This window comes from Manacus vitellinus, unplaced genomic scaffold, assembly GCF_001715985.3.
Source record: "Manacus vitellinus isolate BGI_N305 unplaced genomic scaffold, ASM171598v3 scaffold_41_pilon, whole genome shotgun sequence".
In the NCBI taxonomy this organism is placed as follows: Eukaryota; Metazoa; Chordata; class Aves; order Passeriformes; family Pipridae; genus Manacus; species Manacus vitellinus.
Window position 1 is genome coordinate 3,622,182 of NW_021940545.1, and position 15,362 is coordinate 3,637,543.

Consider the following 15,362-nt stretch of genomic DNA (forward strand, 5'->3'; position numbering starts at 1 on the left):
AATGTTAGAAATGCAAATTGGAAGATTTTTGGCAACAAAATGCCTCATAACCCTGCTCTGCGTGGAATATTTGCACTGCCACATCTGTCTGCTGAAGGATGTGTTTTATAGCAAAGGAATTGGACTGGGAAATCTCCACAGCTTAGAATTTACAGAGCATTCAGCTGGGTTTGCTGCTGACAAATGATGTGTGTTGAGCTGCCAAGTTCAAAGGGCAGAGTTGGTGGTTAAAAAGCTCTGTGCCCAAAATGTCATTAATTTTGTCCACTGAAGGGCTTGTTTTTCTGTGAGATGAGAAGGATGAGAAGCACTGTAAAAAGTCCAATCTCCTGTTCTCTGTGAACAAACAAACCAGGGTTGGATCATCCTTGTTACCAGGAGTCACTTGCCACTGATCACCTTGTGTTTTGTCACTTGGCCCTGATGGAAAGTCTCAGAAACAGAACCCGGGTGTGAATTCAGGCTGCAGTTCTGGACAAGGGTTTGTGCACCACCAAATCCTGCCAGGGAAGTGCTTGTGCCTTGCTTTGGCAAGACATGGCTTGTGTGGAGAGGAATATCCCTGGGCCTGTGCCAGAGGGCTGCAACCATCACGTGTGTCTCTGGTGTGTCACAACAGCCCCAGCTGGGCCCTGGTTAGGAGGTAAAATGAATTAGGATTTCTAAATATCAGTCTCGAAGTAGCTAAATATTTCTAAACATCGGTCTAGAAAAACGATGTGTCCCTTCTCAATTATTGTGTCTCACGTTTCTTCCCCACGATCATGACGTGTTTTGATCATATTCTGAGTTCTTCTGTCTACGTGCAAGCTCAGTAAAAAAGGTAGCCAGGAGAATGCTTTGCTGTTATTTAACACAGGGACACCACACTTCTCGTGTGGGAAGGCTGCAGGTTGCTGATCCCAGCGCTCAGATTGTCAGATACCCCCAGGCTTTGAGGTAAAAGTGTAAATCTTTGTGAAGGGTTTTGGAGCGAGAAGGAGATGCTGCTGCCTGATGAACTTTGCTTTGCTATTTATGTGCCTCCTCTCCTGTGTGAAGCAGAACGAGCTCAGCTGGGGCAGCAGGGAGCTTGGGAAGCCCTAAAGCCGCAGAGGGGATGGTAAATGGACACTTAAAATTGCTTAAATTCGCTTAAAATTGCTTAAATTCGCCTTTCCCGGCGCGGTGCGGGTGGGCTGCAGCTGCGGGAGGTGCCGGCAGAGGGCACACGGGCTCAGCCATTCCCTCCCCAATTCCCGGCTTTTAAACCCGAAAAATTCCTTAAATTCTGCGAGAATTGAGTGTGTGTCCGCCTTGGTGTCCCGGCACAAGCCTGTCACCTCCCCTGGTCCACAAGGAGGACGTGGACCTGGGCACCAAGCTGATCAGAGGGATGGAACATCTGTCAGATGGGGAAAGTCTGGGAGAACTGGGATTGTTCAGCCTGGAAAAGAGCAGCTTTGGGGTGACCTAATTGTGCCCTTCCAGTGCCTGCAGGGAGCCTGCAAGAAAGAGGGGGAGAGACTATTTACAAGGGCCTGGAGTGACAGGACACAGGGAATGGCTTCAGAGTGCCAGAGGGCAGGGTTAGATGGGATATTGGGAAGGAATTCTTCGCTGCCCCATCCCTGGAAGTGTCCAAGGCCAGGTTGGAGGGGGCTTGGAGCAACCTGGGCTAGTGGGAGGTGTCCCTGGGACACCCTAGTGGGAGTGGATGAGCTTTAAGGTCCCTCCCAACCCAAACCCTTCTGGGATTCTGAGACTGTAGAAAAATGTGTGGTTTTTGTTTGGGGTTTGGGTTTTTTTCCTTCTTCAAGGCCAAAGGTAAAACAGAACCTGAACTTCAGGTGAGGGTTTTGCAGTGCTGAAATCACCTTTGAAAGGTGGGATGGGGCTGCAGGTGAGCTGGGCACACACTGGCACATGGGAGCTGTGTGGTTTCCTAGTCCTTTAAACACCCTTTAAAGGCAGGCTTTGCTCCTGTCTCCAGGATCAGGCAAGTCAAAGGGGCTGGGAATGTGTTCTGGGTCCATCTATTGAGAAGTTTGTATTCTGGGAATGTGTTCTGGGTCCATCTATTGAGAAGTTTGTATCTGGGAATGTGTTCTGGGTCCATCCATTGAGAATTCTGGAGGATTTCTTGTTTTCTTACTCAGCAAGAGGAGAAAATCCCCTTTCAGCAGAAGGAAAAGATGGTGCTACATCTTATCTTTTCCCCCTCCTTAATTTAACCCAAAGATGTTAAACTGTGATTCACAGGCCACAAGTGATGAACCAAGCACCTGTATAAAGCTCTCAGGGGCCAAATTAAAGCAGCTTAAGTGGTATTTGGACACTGGTAATTTAGGCATTGGTTGTAAACCACTCCTTGTCTGAGCATTCACCTCCTGGGATCAGGGAATGGCACGTTCTGTTCTATGTGGGGCTGGACAGAGTCCATGGAAAACTGAATTTCTGTGCTTTTTTTTTCCTTCCAGTTTTCCTTTCTTGTTAATCAAAGATGAGCAGGGAATGCTGAGGAGCAATGGGCTTCACTCCCAGCTTTTAGGATGGCATTTTGAGGGAGGAACAGCATTATAAATGCCATGCTGACCTGATGTCCCTGCAGAGCTGGCACAGCCACCACAGCTGCAGGTTGTTTCAGGGCAAGTTTCTGATTTTACAAAAGGATTTGGGCTTCCCTTGGCCTTTTGAAGCTGATACACTGCTGAGGTGAGATTTGTGTAGCCACAAAGAGATAACATGGCTTAAATATATGATTTCATATATGTATTTCGATATATCCTTTATTTCTTCACATCATTTGAAGAACAGCTGTCTGTGAGGAGGAAAACAAGCCACAAGCAAGTCACAGCTTCCAGAACTGTCTCACTCTTCTGAATATTTTATTTTAGTGCTTCCTAGTGCTACTAATATGAACCATTCCTGAATCCATAGTGGTGTAAAAACAGTAAGGAAAATTAATCTTTCTCTCAGCAACGTCCTGGGGCTCTGCAAAGGTACCAGTCATGGGCTGGAAGTTGGTGCAGAAACACAGAGTAACTTTCTTCTTTAAACATGGTTATATTGCCAACATTTCATTTGCAATCATAAATGATTTATGGGGGGGGTTGTAAATTCTAGTCTTCCTTTCAAACAGCTGCTGTCTTGATGCCTTGATCATTCTGAGGAGAAAAAAAAAAAAAAAGACATTTTTCCTTTTAAAATATTATGTGATGTGCTGGTTTGGTGCAGCAGGAACTCGCAGAGCCAACCTGTGGTTTGCAGTCAGGGTCTGTTCCTCTGGAACACACCCAACCTCCTTCCTGACAGACATCCCAGCCTGGAGAGAGGCAGGAGAACTCTTTGGGGTGGAGACAGGAGGAAATGGGATGGTTCCAAGAGGGATTTGAGTCTGGGCTGGAGCTGGATGGGTGGGAAGAGAAAATGGAGAGTGATGAGAGGTGTGTTCACCCCAGAGCACCTCTGCAGACACAGGGGAGGGAGCAGCCAGGCTGTAAAACACCTGCCATGTGTGTCATGCTTGGAGCAATCCCAGCATCACAGAATCCCAGGATGGTTTGGGTTGGAAGGGACCTTAAAACTCATCCAGTTCCACCCCCTGCAGTGGGCAGGGCCACCTTCCACAGGCTGCTCTAAGCCCCTGCACCTCTCCAGAAACAGCATCCTGTGGTTTCCACGCCCAGGTGTGCGTCCATTATTCCTCAAAAGCCACTTTGAGTGGGCAACAATTGCTTCCTAAATTCACTTGGAACCAAAGCAAGCGTTATTTGGCAGGGGTTTGCTTAGCAAATTTGGGTTCTGTGGCTTTTTGTTAGTTTTTTTATTTTTTTTTTTCTTTCAGGATGAAAAGCAGGTCACTGCACTGATGTGGCTGCACAAGTGATGGCCAACTGGCAGAGCAGGACTGGTGTTGACTGGCAGGACAACTCTCCTTGGAAGGTGGCTGAGGTGCCACAGCCAGATGTGGTGACCTCCACTGGAAGGTGATTAAGACATGTTTAAAAATCACTGCTTTTACATTCCCAGAAAAGTAGGTGGGTTCTGAGGAGCTGCTCCCAGAGCAGCCACAGGGGAAGGAATCTAGTGAAGCATTTAAGAAGGCTCTGTCCCCCTCTTCTTACTTTATTTTTTCTTTCATTTCCATTCAATATCAACACATATCCATATCAATGGAATTTTGTTGGCTTATTTAAAAGATGAGGAGGGAGGAAGAGAATTCTCTACTCAACTCCTCATACTTGCTGAGATGTTTCAGGCAATCTCTATCTTATTTTTCCATTTGTATTTCCTTCTGAAATTCTATCCCTTAGAAATCCTGTCCTCTGCCATCACCAGCATGATGGTCACATTTTTGCCCTTGAGTAAAATTCAGAGAAGGGCTTTTGGGGTCAGAGAAAATGGCCTTGAAATAGTTGAAGGTGTTACACAACTGGGATGTTTGAGCTGTGATGTGAAGCTGCAAACAGCATTTTACCTGTGGAATTCAGAGGTCACGTGGGTTTGGCTGCACAGCTTGGAGCTGTGTGAGATCTTCCCTGCACTTGGCCTTGCACAGAAAATACTTGGGGTCAAGAAAAACTTGTTTCATATTTGTCAAAGCCACGCGAAGGGGCTTGGCAGTGTCTCCATTCCCACCACCAGTGCCTCTGCCTTGGTCCCAGAGCATCCTTTGGATGTGGATCCCAGTGCCTCACTCAGAGCCCCCAGTCTGGGGTGGGGCAGGAGTGGTTTGAGAGGGAAAACACGGTGGTGGGTGAAGTAATGAAGTGCCAGGGCTGATGCTGGGCCTTGGCACGAGGAGCTCGGGGAATTCATGGTGCCAATTCCCTCCTGTGTCTGACAGACCAGGCATTTTGGCTGTGCACTGTAGTGGGAGCTGCTTCTGCTTCTGCCATGGCACAGAAATCAGGGTGAAACAACTCCCCTGGCACTCAGGAAGCTGTACATGCTGCAGGTCTGCACACACGGACTCAAAGGGACTCACATTGGCATTCCTTGGAATGACATTCCCTTTGCATGCCACTTCCCCTCCAGTGCCTTGGAAGATGGCAGAGGCACCACAGCCAGATGTTCACTGGCTTTTTAAAGAGAGGAAGGAGCCTCTGCTCCCTCATCAGAGCCTCCCACCTCTGCCAGCCCTTCCCTGCGTGTCCCCAGCCGTGGGCAGTGTCACCTCCCACCTCCAGTCCTGGGGCAGTTCATGCTGCAGGAAAACCCAACCTCACCTTTCCCCCACCTTCCCCTTGGGAAAATGCCCCTGACTTTGATTTACAGTGGGTATTGTTCAAGAACCAGTCCAACCACCCGCTTAATTTATTGGAATAAAGGCAGTTAAGTAAGAGATGTAGAAAGTTACAGGCTTGGGGCTTGGCTGGCAGGGAACCCACTGGTTTTCAGTCTGTCTCACTTGGGAAACGGCTCAGGATAGTGTGGATAATGTCTTGTAAAGCTCTTTCTACCCACAAAGAATGCAAAGTTTTGTTAGACTTGAGTGCACTCAACTGCAAGACGTCCTTCAGTGTTTTGTAGCTCTGTGTTGGTGGAGAATTATTGTACTGAACAGCTCTGAAACGTTATTTTAAGCAGAAAATGTTGGCTGAGTTTAGATTTTTTCCTTCAGCTCTTTTATTTTTTTTTATAAGTGATGTCTGAGGTACCTCTTCTTACTGTGCTCAGCTTGGGGAAAGTGGCAGGGCTGGGCCTTTTTATTATCATGGTTGTAAAGCACCTTTATTTGGTGAGCAGTGACACCTGTGTGTTAGGGTTGGGGTTCTTTCCATCAGTACCTCTAGCAGTGATCAGCAAAGGGGGTCAGGAGCCTCATTTGCACTTGACAGATGGAGAAACTGAGTCTCAGAGAGTGTAAAACCAACAGCAGGAGGGTCCCAGGGAAAGGACAAGGACTGAGTTTTCCACTTTCTTGATTTCTGTGTGTCCCTTGCCTGTCTAATCTGCTTGAGGGCTGCACAACATCAGATCCCCCAGCACAAAATTGCCTGGGAGGGGATGCAGCTCATCTAATTTAGCTCTGGGGCTGCACCAGCCACTCAAATTGTCTCTGCAGCCAAGAGGGAGAAAGCAGCACCTCCAGACAGCAGTTCCTCATCCGTGTTAGACATAGATGAGATGATAATTACCCTGTTCTCTGCCTGGCTAAAGCAGTTCAGATGAAATGCGTGCTTTTAGGGCAGGTGACTCCTGTCCTTAGGAACAAATGCATGTATAGATGTGTCCAGATGACATGGTTTAAATATTAAATTAAAGGAAGCATTTCCCAAGCTTTGATTTGGCTTTTGTGTACAGATGATCTGAGCCAGATGTGAGCACAGTCCTGGGGCTTTTGTAACAGACTTTCCTAGGAACTGAGCTTCAGAGGGTCACCCTGATTTGCTGCAGAAATATTTGCTGTTAATGCTGATTTTTTTTTTCCTAAAAGAGGATCTCACAAATCCCATCAAGTTTTGCTTCACGAGTCAAGTATTTTGAATGCATCTGGGCTGAGGTGACTCATGGCAAAGCTAAGGATGAATGAAAGGCTTCCTGTGTCACCAAATCCGTGCTCAGTGTGCAAAGTTTTGTGATGAGTAAGTGTGTGGTGGCTCAGGGCTGCTGGGAGGTACCTGCAGGTCAGCACAGTGTCAGTGTGAGCAGCAAATCAGCCAAAATAAAACCCAGAACGGTTTGGGTTGGAAGGGACCTTAAAAATCACCTCATTTCACCTCCTCCCCTGGGCAGGGACACCTCCCACTACACCAGGTTGCTCCAAGCCCCATCCAGCCCGGCCTTGAGCACTTCCAGGGATGTGCTCCATGCCCTTGGAAGGGGAAGAGAGGAATTTAAAGAGAGCAAAGTCACATGAGATGCTCTGAGCTCAACAAGGTGAAGGACTGTGAAGTGCAACACACACTCATGCACTTGGTAACCCTGGGGAAAGAGGGGAAAAAGCAAGGGATAACTGGGATGTCCTGTCAAATGAGCTTTATTCCCTTCTCCTTGCTGCTGGGCAGCCTGTCCCTTGTGCAGCACCAGCACTGGGGTCGTGCAAAGCGTTTGAACCAGAACTTCTTGCTCTGGAAGTCAGTTTTTGTGAAATGTTGTGTGAGACTTGTTGCAGGCACTCCCCAGGACGGTGTGAGGGAGCTGGGGGTGTCACAGCCCAACTTCACCCCCCCAGGAGGAGGCAGCTGGATGCAGGGCTGGAGCTCCAGGTGCTCCAGCCCCAGAGCTGGGAGCAGCCCAGTGCCAGCAGCCCGGGGTTAATCAGCTCTGCTGCCTCACGGCAGTAATTGGTGTTTGCACAGCACTTTGCAAATCTGAGAGCAGTTGCTTAAATGCAAATGATGGATGGGTTGGCTCCCAGCCTGCCTCTGGAGCCTGCCCTCTCTGCTAATTAGGCACTTTGGCTCTGGAGATGAATGCAAAACACGGGATTGGATCAAACCTCTGGTTATTTTGGTTGGGGCTCCCTCCTCTTCAAAGGTGTGAAACCACCTGAGCTTGGAACACTGGTAGCAGAGCGACGTGCAGGTGAAGTTTCTAAGTAAAAAATCAGCATTTTGGGGGTGCTGCTTCCATGAGGGGCCCTAAAAGCCGTGGGAACAGCCATGCTTCTGTTTTCCTCCACGTGAGCTGCTGTGTGAGGAGGTTTATTTTATGTTTTGCAGGGCTTGGTGGCACAATACTGCCTTTATCTGAGCAGTTTTCATCCTCCTTGGTGCCCAGGTCAATTTAAATTTGGGAATGTGCACAGCTGAGTTACTGGCCCCGGGGTTTTGTTGGACACTGGCCATGAGCTTTTTAGCAATAGCAAACTGCATCTTTATCTCCCCTGTGTGATTGTTTTAAATTTCACTGCAGTTTGGGCAACCACAGACGACCAGAAAAGCTCCAAAATGTGTATTATTCTCCTCTCCTATGAAAACTGTAATCACAGCAAATTAAAACACATGAGCTAGTATTTCCTTCCTTGGAAGTGGAGTCAGATATTTTGATATTTCTTGTGAATAATACCTTATTTTTAGCTCTTTCAGAACCCTGAAAATTTACACTACTTGGCATTAAATCCCCAACACGTAGGAGTTTAGGCTACTGCATCTTTTGGAAGGAGATTACTCTTTAACATAATATATTTCAAGATTAATAATTTCAGAAGCTTCTGGGCATCCATTCAAGAGGGCAGCTCCTTGGAATAATGTCTGGTTTTATCAGGTTATTGCACAAAATCAGCATTGCACTGAAATGTTGCTGTCTTGCAGTGTCACCCTAAAGTATGTTATTCAGCTACTGAAGTGATGCTACAAAATGAGCATAATTTTATCACAAAGTGAGTGTGTGTGAAACCAAAGATCAGAAAGAAAGAATGGAATGCTTTGCCAGCTGGAAACAAAGACTGAAATACAGTAGTAAAACAGTTTTGCAAAGGCCACCTGAGCTCAGAAAAGGAAAACAGCTTCATAAAGAAAATCAGTCTCAGTAAATCACCAGTCCTGGGGGAATTGTCTCCTACTCTGAAAAGTAGTTCTGTGTATTCCTTCTCATCAGGATGATTAATGGGCTGGTTCTGCCAAAGGCAGCATGTTTAAGCACAATGTAAGCACTAAAAATGAAAGCTTGGTGTTTTTGCAGCTGCCTGTCGTGAAATTGGGTTCTCTAAGGAAGAGGCAAAAATTAGGATGTTTCCAAAGGGAGCTGGACCAGTGAAATACAGCAGTTTAATTCTGAACCATAACAGAAATATATTATCCCCAGACAAGCTCCTGGCTAATGCTCCTTCCCCCCAGATCATCTCAGCTACCTCACTAACCTGACTGAGGGTTACAATTAGGAACCAGAAGCTTTTCAGTGCTCCAGGCTCCTGCAGGACATGCCTTCCTGTTAGCCAGGAAGAATAAGCTGTAAACCAGCACTTGATAACTATTAAATCAACGAATCCCAATTTCTGTTGCAGCAGGTGGCACACAGAGGTCTACCAGGTACAAGGTTCTGCATCAACAAATGATTTGCATCTGCTTGTCTTCCTCCTGGAGGTGAGTCAGAGGCCAAATAGTTTCAGTCCAGTGTTTATTTTAAGTTGCTGTTCGTTGTTCATTCCTCCTGAGAGGGACTGAATATCGTGGCTGATATCACTGATATCTCAGGTGATAATCTGGGGGATGGAGATCAAAAATCCCAAGCCTGGGCTGCAGCAAATGGATCATGGCAAAGCATTGCCCAGTTCCTGGGGGCAGATGGCTCCCCTTCCCCTGTTCCCATCCCTTTTTGGGGTATTTTTGGTGCTGTACTCCTGACATGGCCCCTCTTTTCCTATTTCTGCACTTTTAAACAATTTTTAGCTGCGGGTTTTGCTCTGGGACTCACCTGGGACTGCTGTGACCACACCAAGGCTGGTGGGAGCACAGAGGTCCACTTGCAGTCATGGCAAGCATGAACATGCATTTCCTTATGTGCATTTTCCCTGGATTTTTCCCTCAGCAAAACCCTGGCTGTAGCACTGGGCAGGAGAGGGAGCTTTCACTTCTGGGTGTCACACCACTGGTTGAGGTTAACTCCTTTGGGTTTGGGAGTGTGTGGGGTGTCCTTGCATTGCAGAGCATGTTTAGGGAGATAATCCACTTATCAGGCCAGGAACACGTTCTCCCTCTACCAGGCAACAAATTAGTCCTTTCCTTACTGAGGGAGATAATGAGGGATATCCCAGCCTGGAGGAACAGGGGAAGGCATGGCACGAGGCTGACAAGATCAGAGACAAAAGGAGAAGGGGGAAATGAAAAGCAGATTTGTTGAAGAATGGGCTGCAAAATATGAGTGATTTACTGCAGCAGCTCATTCATCAAGGGAATTTGGCCTTGCCTCACTCTAATCTAAATTGAATCTAATTTAGATTCCAAGCAAGGGATGGGAATCCTTTCCTGAACCAAAACAAGCCTTGCCACCTCCTACCTTCTCATTACTCATGCCTTAATTTGTTTGGGTTCCTTATGTAGGACATTCAGGAAGAATAGCTTAAAGCTGTGTGTGCCTGGGCTAAATCTGCTGTTATAATCTCTGCTTTGCTGCACACAGGGTTGATTTTTGATTCAGTTTTGATGCAGGGCCCCCAGGAACTCGGGTGTGAACATCTTTTCTCCTTTCCTGAGTGCTGAATTGCTTGCACTTGATCTGAGGGAGTTCAGCACTGCCTTGGGCTCAAACAGTTTCTGGTTTGTCATTAAAAATCGTGCCAGCATATGTCAGTCAGAACCATGCTGGAAGAAGGGGCTGGAAGATGGTCTCTCTCCATTTTTGGGGTGTGCTGCTTGCTGCCCTGCTTTCTGCCCTTGCACTGTGAGTTGATAAACAGCCAAAGTTGGCCTGTGCAAGCCTGGGAATGGCAGAATTCCTTCCCTGAGGCTTGTCAGGACTCCCAGCTCGGGCACTGAGGTTCAGACTGTGCTCAGTGAACTGCCCTGTTGCTGATTCCCCCTTAAAATGTGTGCCATGTGTTTCCTGAGCCTGTTCCCTGAGGAGTGAGAGGTGACATTTGGGCATTGATTCCAGCAGAGGCTTCTGTGGCACGGGCCATGTCGGGACACTGCCTTGGAGCTTGTCCCAGACCATTGTGCTGCCTCCTAATTTTTGAATTCCACATCTGATCCTTTGACATGTGTCTCACCTTCCTCCCTCCTGCAGCTCTTTGCTTCCCCAGGGATACTCTGCTGCCTGCAGGAATCTCCTGTGGGCATGTGCCCCACGGTCTCAGTGCCATAAATCTTGTCACACCTACATGGGTTGCTCCCATGCAACCAATTTGTCTCCTGCTGGTTCTGAACAATGTTCTGAACAAAACCTTGGGTTGGGCAGGTTGTTACACCCCAAGGATAAAAGGGGTTTGCTGCGAATTCAAGGCTTGAAAAAAAAAAAAACTTGCTTGAGGGGAAAACTTTGGGGAAGGGGAAAAAATTCAACAGGGATGGTGAGAGAGGCTTGGCAGAATTTTTGGTGAAAGGGAGTCAAATGGTGGTGTTAGGGGGTTGCCAGGATGCCTGTGGGGAATTTTCTGGAAGAAAAAGCAAATTATTAAGTTCCCTGCAGAATTTAAGGTATGAAAAAGGGTTAAATACTCCCAGTGGACCCCAGACCATGTAGGTTTATGTGTCTGAACTGACTGACAGTGAGTTCCCTGCCAGCTCTACCCTGCTGCCCTGGTTCAGTGTTGTTGCCACTTTGTCCTGGCTGCCTCCCCATGGAAAGCATTCCAAGCCACGTGAGGCAGGTGGGTGACAAAATGCAACCAGCTGGGAATGGCAACTGTGGGAATGCTGCTTCCAAGAACTGCACCAAAGCACAGGAGCCTCTGTCACACGTGAGCTGCACTCCAGACTGCTCCAGGCAAGGGCTGGGGAGCTTTGTTCTGGTTGCAGTAGGAAATTCCAGTCGAAACCAAGACTGGGTTGACCTGATTAGAGCAGGACACGGGCGACAAAACAGCTCCTGCCCCGAGATTCCTTTCTTGTTGCCCAGGTGAGTGTTGGGGTCTGCTGCTCCCTGCATCCAGACACTTTTCCTGACCAGGAACTGTGCTGTCTTCTCCCACATCCTGCTTTAGTCGCGTCTCTCTTCTGCTTTTTTTCCCCCTCTGGTTTCCTCCCTGCTGCTGCTGGGCACTTGGATGCACTTTAGCACATCCATAGATGGTGACATCGTCGTTCTGTTCCATTTGGAGCTGAAAGGAATTTGCAGTTGGGTGCTCAGGGTGATTTTTCAGGAGTGTAGAGACAGTTGGTAGAATCCAAGCTGAATTATGTTTTACAAAATCTGAATAATTACACTGGGAGGGGATCAGCATAAATTAATTTTTTTTTTTTTAAGGAAGTGTTTTAAAATTAGCTTTAAAACGGCTGGAAACAAGAAATTAGTAACTGACAATCAGCTGATGAGCTTTCCTGCCTGCTATGATTAAGGGCAAGTACTTTCCATTGCTAAGCTGAGCTCTGCTGGGCTGGACTGAGCCAGCCAAGGCTGGAGTCTGGGGGCTGCTGGTGAGCTCTGTTATTTTCTGTGATGGTGTTTCCATGTGGTCAGGAGATGCTGCCACTGTGGGAGCAGGTCCCTTTGGTGACAATGGCAATATTGGGATCAAAACCATAACAAATCTGGGAGGCAGCTCCTTCCCACAGCAGAGCTTTGACTGTGTTGTATGGACCTTCTGAGCCAGCATTTTGGCTTTGGGACTAAAATAAGACACAGGAGGATCTGTGGAAGTGTTCCTGGCTGCATTATATCTTCCTTATCCATCCAAGCCTGTGTTTGGAATTGTGCCGTGGATTCCCAGGTTTGGGTTTGGTTGTTGCTCCATCTCCTGCTTGTGTTGAGTGTGAAGTGTGGGTTTTTTCACTGGAAAACAGTAAATTAGCAGAACATGGGATCGGTTTACAGAGAATTGCAGCTATTTGCATATTTAATAATTTGCAGATCATTAAATGTAAATGATTTCATGCCCCAGGGAGAAAAAATGTACGGGAAGAGGACGAAAAAACACAAAATGTTTAATTCTGAGGTATCACTAAGAGCAAAGCTGATTTTTGTACTGGATCCCAGTCAGTCAAGGACTCTCTGAAGTTAAAAAGACAAAGGTTTTCAGTAGTTTAAAGCACTAAAGTGCTTCCTGCTGCGTGTTGGCACCTGGAGTGCAACACAAGGTGGGGAAGAGCCCGTAAAGCTTTGCCTAGAAAGGGAAATGAGGTGAGGAGGTTCTGCTGAGCAAGGTGCAGGAAGGAAGGGCAGGAGGAGGAGATTGCCAAAGCAGCCCCTGCGTGGTCACGGGCCAGCACTGAAGGAATGGGGGTCACTGGAGGGGCGGAGGCGCCGTCAGGGCGTCGCTGGAACAGGAAACGCGGGGCCCTCACCCCAAACCAGGGTTAATGGGTGCCCTTGAGCACATCACCTCACCCTGAGCTGCCTCTGCTGCCACTCTGCCTCCTGGCAGGGAGGGTTGGACACCTCAGGGGTTCGGGTGATAAAGGGCTTTATTGGTTTGTGGATGGGTGGGAGCACAGACCCCACAGACAGCAGCATTGACCCTCCTCGCCTGTGCTGTCTGTGCTTCAAATTCAGCATCTACAGACCCCACAGGAGCTGGGAAAAGAAAATCATCCTTAATGCTCTCAGTACTTAATACTCTCAGTACTTAATACTCTCAGTACTTAATACTCTTTATTACAGCTTAGGAGCTCTCTGGAATTTAGAGGAAACACATTTCCTTCTAAACTGGAATAAGCCTCCAGCTTTTGTTGAGGATGTGTGAAGTTTTATTTCTGCCTTCAGGATGTGCATGAATGTGCTTTATTGCTTCAGTTCTCAGAGGAAACAACCGGTGTGGATATTTATTTGGGTGTTGTTGCTCTGAGATGCTGGGAAAGGGTGAGAAAAAGCCTATTTATAGAACAAACATCTCCTTTCTCAGACAAATCATTCTTTGTCTGATTTGAATCAAGATGGGAGGGAGGAGGAGGAGGAGGAAGGACTTTTCAAAGGATGGGGAGTTGCCCTCTGTGGTGAGAAATCCAACCCCCATGGAGCACCTTGGCTGCCCAGGAGCAGGGAGAACTGCCCAGGGACAAAGTCAAATGCAGGAGGTGGGAATCTGATCCTTGCCAGGCAAGTGGAACACATTTAAGTGCAGCTGACAGGGAACGTCTGTCAGGGCTCTGCTCTGTAGTGCACAGCTTGGGTTTTAAAGGGATGACATTTCTGGCATAAAGCTTAATGTATTTTACAGAAAAAGCTAATTTTATCTGTCCTCAAAAAGGTTTTGTTCAAAAAGTGGACACCCCATCATGGTTTGCTCACAGTGCATGAGGTCCTGGGTGAGCTCTGCTTCCCTCATCCTCCCTGCTGAGCCTGTCCTGAAACAGCCACAGACAGGCTTGATAATATAAAATAATTTGGGGTTTTAGAATGAAAACTGTACTTCCAGAAATGTTTGTAATCAAGGAATGTTTACATGGCATGACAAAAGGATGAACTGCCTGCTGTGAGCACCCTGAGTGCAGGAATGATCTGTTTAATAACTCAGGTGCTGGTGGGGCTGGTGGCCATGTGTAGTGCCTTTGGAATGGGAATGAGCTGTTTAGTGGGTCACAGAAGTAGCCTTTCACCTCCTTCTTACTGGGCATTTGGGGCCATGGGGATGCTTCCAGTATAACCACTTTTATATAGAGGGTTGTACATGTGTGTCTCTTTAAATGGAATATATGTGCCTTGTGTTCTCTCTCTGATATGATCAGCATGGCTCCTTGTCAAAAATCAGTTGTTATCACTGGGTAACTGTACCTGGACAAGCATCTTTTGATGCTGAATCTACAGAAACACAAAAGGAAAAGAGATTATAGTCCAAGTGGTTTCCATTTTGATGTTTCAAATGTATGCATTAGAATAGCAACAAGGAAAATGTTATGAAAGCAGCAGATAAAACTTCATACAAGACAGCAAGCTTCTCTTCAGTATAAGTAAGAACAAATACCCTCCTTTTTATTTTTTTTTCATTTAATAGGAAGTTGTGCTCACAGTAACATCCTCCTGGGAGCGTTGTGCCAACATTCTGCCCTCCTGCATTTGGGAGAGTGATGGGGACTGTAGATCCACAGTGTCCCTTGTTCTGGAGCTGGACAATCCCACCTCCAGCTCTGGAAGGAAACTCTGTGTTTCCCAAGTAAGCACCACCCAAAAAAATCCGGGTTTGATGGCATTTAGTTTTGAGGGTGGGCAGGTAATAATGGCACCATTAGGGCCAAGAATGCTCTTGAACTTGATTCATCCTCCACACATCACTGGCAGTTGGCACTAATTTTAAGTTCTTGACAAAACAGAGGCTGGAGCTGATGACCTGGTTCCACTGACCTTGAAACAACAACCTCTGTGACCTCCAGGCAGTGACATCACCCTGCTGCTGCTCTGTCTGCTGCCTCTGGAGCAGAAGGGCTGCTGCTGGAATTCAGTTATTCCCTGTGCCTTCCAGAAAAAAGGGATTCCCGTGGGAACAGCAGGAGGTGAAGCAGGAGGAGCAAGGAGGGAACACAAAGGCAAGCACGTGGAGCAGAGCAGGGCTGATGCTTTATGCCAAGGCTCAGGCTGGAGAGGAATTTCTGCATCCCTCTTGCTTTTGTTGTGCCACAGAAATCTAATCCTGAAGGTTGTACAGAGATGACACACCACTTAAGTCCTTTATGGCCAAATGCTTTTAGAGTTTGTCACACACCAACAGAAGAGCTGTTCTGGTGCAGGGATTTCACGGGTTTGCCACATCATCAGGAAATTCAGATCTTTGGGGTGGAAGGGGAGGACTTGCCCTTACACACCAAGTGTAGGGTATTGCAGCTGCTGAGTTGCCATGTGACACT